Raw genomic sequence first — 5000 nt, 5'->3', positions numbered from 1 at the left:
GCCCCCTGATGACGTCACACCTGAGGTCGTGACGTCACGCCAGGATACGTGCGTAACGTATTTCATTTTAAAATTGACCCATAGAAAAAATGGAGCTAGGTTGGAATGCATTATATATTCTGACTTGATAATTACTTTAATAAATATTCATAATATTATAACATCTCCAGCCTCAGTAGTATGAAAGAAATATCAATATGAATTATGAAAAAAACGTTGGAACATTTGACCCCATTAAAACCATTGAAAAGTCTACCTATTTTTTCACTTAACAGAAATAAAAACACTTTAAAAATATGAACTATCTTTTCAATCAATTAAAACTTACCTAGAACCAGAAGTAAACGAATGAAAAATAAATCTGTAAAAAAAAGTGTTGGAACCTAAACACGAATAAAAAACATTGAAAAGTCCACCTATTTTAACTTAATAGCAATGCAAAGCACTTTAAAAAATCTGAACTATTTTTTCAAATAACCTAGAGTTACTTAAAAGCTCAAATAAGGAAATAAGGAAATAAAAAATGTCAACATTTCGACTTTTAACAGGACCACAAATCATTTTAAAGTCCACATATTTAACTCAACAGGACGGCAAACCAGTTTAAAAATCATAAGCGATTTTTTAAAGTATAAAGAACTTCATTATAGCCTCGAATAAAAAAGCCAACAATGGGGTTCCGTAAAATTCAGCCCAAAAACAGGCCTATAGTTACGTTATAAACAACAGCAAATACAACACATTTCCTTAACAAAAGCCTCAAAACCACTTCATAAGCAACGAAACATTTATACAAACCATAAAAAATTACTTAGAAACCGAACTTAAAGAGTTAAGGAAAACGAAAATATATTGGAACCGAAGAGCAGGCTGGGGCCTGTAGAGATCAAACATGGCGGCCGCTAATTTGCCTTAATTACTCTGTTATCACACTAAAGCCAGGCAATGGCGATATACCTCACAGGCGGACATGAAAATTCGAGCTGAGGCTACATTTTGTGACATGTTTGGCTTACAATACGTGAGAAATAAAGCAAATAATGGCTGAGTAGGGACGACCTATGTCTACCGCAGATGTCATTTTGACGATCCTTCATTATTTTTTACTAAATTTCAAGCTATATCGCGACTCAGATATAAACATAAGTAAAATATAAATCGATAATCTCAAAAAGTACCCTAATAACGAATAATAATGAAGAACTGAAAGACGCTACTGGAGGGAGGAGGAAGGGTTGAGTGTTATGGTGTAGGCGGTGATGTTAACCGAGGCAGTCATTGCTGTACTCACATTACATTAAGTAGCCGTGTCTCTCTAGTGATGCTTGGTGGTGTTTGATGCAGGAGGAAGCTGCAGGGAATATGGAAGCACTGGTCACTAGTGTCTGTGTGTGTGTGTGTGTGTGTGTGTGTGTTAAGACTGACCAATGCCGAGGAAAACATTCTGCTTCCATCACTGTCATTAAGCAGTCGTGTCTCTTTGATGATGCTTGGTGGTGTTTAATGCAGGAGGAAGCTCCAGGGAATATGGAAACACTGGTCACTAGTGTGTGTGTGTGTGTGTGTGTATGGGGCAAGACTGACCAGTGCTGACCAAAATACTCCTCCTGCCCTTATGTTCATCCCCCCTTCTCTCTGTCCGTCTCTCTTTGTCGCGCACACACACACACACACACACACACACTGCCTGCCGCCACTGTATTGGCGGCGTTAGAGACCGGAAAATACATGAAAAACACGCAAATCTACAGCGAGCGAAATGTCAACTACCGACCACGAAATGTAAACACAGACAGCAGATCTCTCTCTCTCTCTCTCTCTCTCTCTCTCTGCACAAAGATCAAGGGCGAAAACAAACTAAGGGAAATAAATAAATGGCCAACTGGAGATTATCATTACTTCTAGTATTCAATTATTGGTATATATATATATATATATATATATATATATATATATATATATATATATATATATATATATATATATATATATATATATATATATATATATATATATATATATATATATATATATATATATATATATATATATCCACTTCTCTCTTCCTCCTTCTAGTTTATATATCCTTCCAGGATATTTATATTACATTCATACATCCTCTTCAATTTTATTACTTATTTTCCGCCCCGGACTAAATACTTTTGACGCTATAAATGTGTTTACCTCTGACCTACACGATGCCTTGAATAAACATAAGTCTATAATATCCATTTTCATTGATTTCAGCAAAGCTTTTGACACAGTTGACCCAAACATTCTAATAGACAAATTACGTCACTATGGTATTCGCGGTTGTGTGGAAAATTGGTTCAAATCATATTTAACTGGCCGATCTCATTTTACATCCTACAATAACTCTAAATCAACCATCAAACCTATACATCTTGGCGTGCCACAAGGTAGCATCTTAGGCCCTATTCTTTTCCTGATATATATCAACGATATCAGCAATGCCTCTACTGCTTTCAACACTATACAGTTTGCTGATGACTCCACCTTGTACATGATTGGTGATAATCCCACTGACCTAATCTACAGAGCCAACCTAGAATTATCTGCCTTTTCTGAATGGTGTCTTGCAAATCGCCTAACAATTAACACAGCTAAAACTTTCTACATGTTATTTACAAATACCACCACCAAATACCAACCCTTACCTAGACTTACCATATTAGATAAAGATATCACGCAAGTTTCTAAGACAAAATTTCTTGGAGTCACATTTGACAATAATCTTACCTTTAAATATCACATATCAAACCTTTGCCTAAAATTATCTAGATCAATAGCTCTATTGCTGAAAATAAAAAACTTTGTTCCAGTGGAAATTATGAAAATCATGTATTATGCCCATATATACCCACACTTAACCTACTGTAATCCAATTTGGTCCACTACCTACCCATGACATCTACAAAATCTAAACATCCTCCACAAGAAAATTATTAGAATCATGACTAATAGTGACTTCCTCCAACACACACCTCCACTCTTTAAATCTATGAAAATCCTTCAACTCTCTGACTTATCAAACTTCTCTATTGCATCATACATGTTCAAATTGATAAATTCCAACAACAACAATACCCTGACCCTAACTCATAACCACTCCACACGCTACAGGCATTCTCTACAGATTCCCCATTATACCTTAACTCTCTACCAACACTCTCTAATGTATAAAGGTCCCAAAATATGGAATAGCACCCTGTCACACATAAAAAATTCATTAAGCGTAAATATCTTTAAGAGAAAACTAAAAGAATATTTATTGTCTCAATACTGACACATCTTGTACTTCAATCAATTTTTATCAATATCAATTATTTTGTTTCTTGGTATTGTAACCAAATAGTTCATATCCTCTGTAACTAAAATAGTTTATAACCTCTAGTATATATACATATTTATTTCTGTTTGTTTAATTATTCTCAAAACTAATATTTGCTTGTTTATAATCAGATTCCACTTCAATTTTCTCTATTTCTCATGTATAATTATGATTTTTCTCCTTTCCTTCCTGTTCTTGCAAAGCCATTTATCCCTAAATCTTTCGTTATTGCTATTAATTAATCTTTTTTTTTTACATTTTCTTCAATTAGATTTTTAGTTTAGTGTTGTTTTACATTTCAGTATTAAGTAGATATTAAGTGTGCCCAAAAAGCTTGTGCTTCATAAGGGGCTGTTTGTCTTTCAATTAATTGTACCTTAAGCTTATATATGTATTACAGACAAACATAATAAAGTGTTTAAAGTGTTTAAAGTGTTTAAAGTGTCTACTTCTTTCTTCTTTCTCCGTTTTTTTTCATCTCTTTTCTCTTTCTTTAACTAACCCAATTATACATTTATCTTGCTTCTGTCTTCTCTTCTTTAATTCTTCTCATGTATCTTTTCCTTCTTTCCTCACATCCTGTCATCTCAACTTTTTTTTTTAATACATTTATTTTGCTTGTCTTTGATGTTTTCCTTTAGTTTTCCTTTCCATATTTTCGTCCCGATTTTCCTCCCATCGTATTCCCTCAAAACTCAGTCGCTTCAGCAGTTTAATGACCAATAAAACCCTATAGAATATAAGAGATCAGTTTATATTGATATAAAGGAAAATATAAATTATTCACAAAACTTCAAGCAAGATACAATACCAACACATCAAAACACAGCTGTACATTATTCTTAGAAGGGATCGCCTCACCTTCCAGTATTCAATTTGATATATATATATATATATATATATATATATATATATATATATATATATATATATATATATATATATATATATATATATATATATATAAGATAAGATTTACACAGACTATAAATAAATCTAACTTAGTAAGTTTCTAACACAAAAATTATTCACACACTCACCCGTACATACCGTACATTAACCTCTCTTGGCACACACACACACACACACACACACACACACACACACACACACACACACACACACACACACACACTAAATTCTGAATTCTGTAAAAAGATTAGACAGGAAACAAACACACACACACACACACACACACACACACACACACACACACACACACACACACACACACACACACACACACACACACACAAACACACACACTTAATTCTGAATTCTGTGAAAAGCATAGACAGGAAAAACAAAAACACACACACTTAATTCTGAATTATGTACAAAGCATGGACAGGAAACACACACACACACACACACACACACACACACACACACACACATACTTACTTCTGAAATTTGTAAAAAGATTACAGAGGAAACTCTCTCACAGACACACACACACACACACACACACAATATTCACGCTCTCAGTCCATTAGCCCCAGGTGGAAAGGGACAGACTTGTGAACCACCCTTGTACACACACTATCAATATGACAAGATTTACACATACTATAAATAAATCTAACTTAGCAAGTCTCTAACACAGAAATTATTGACACACTCACCCGTACATGCCATACATAAACCT

At 34.0% G+C, this 5000-nt stretch overlaps 1 protein-coding gene across 9 annotated transcripts in view; it reads right to left on the bottom strand.

The window, feature by feature from the left end:
• The window catches only part of LOC135110397 (uncharacterized), a 30237-nt gene that overhangs the window by 13883 nt on the left and 11354 nt on the right, over positions 1 to 5000 (bottom strand). The window contains exon 1 of one of the 9 annotated variants that reach the window (XR_010273239.1): positions 1 to 1811. This exon is cut by the window's left edge and continues 44 nt beyond it. The exons of 5 other annotated variants lie outside the window; for them this stretch is intronic. The gene's annotated coding sequence lies outside the window, so the exon portion shown is untranslated. Of the gene's footprint in view, positions 1812 to 5000 lie in introns of those variants that run through there. 3 more of the 9 variants (XR_010273237.1, XM_064022669.1, XM_064022670.1) reach the window with 3 other exon arrangements.

This window comes from Scylla paramamosain, chromosome 20 (assembly GCF_035594125.1).
Source record: "Scylla paramamosain isolate STU-SP2022 chromosome 20, ASM3559412v1, whole genome shotgun sequence".
Lineage (NCBI taxonomy): Eukaryota > Metazoa > Arthropoda > Malacostraca > Decapoda > Portunidae > Scylla > Scylla paramamosain.
This window is presented reverse-complemented; position numbering and strand designations above follow the sequence as displayed.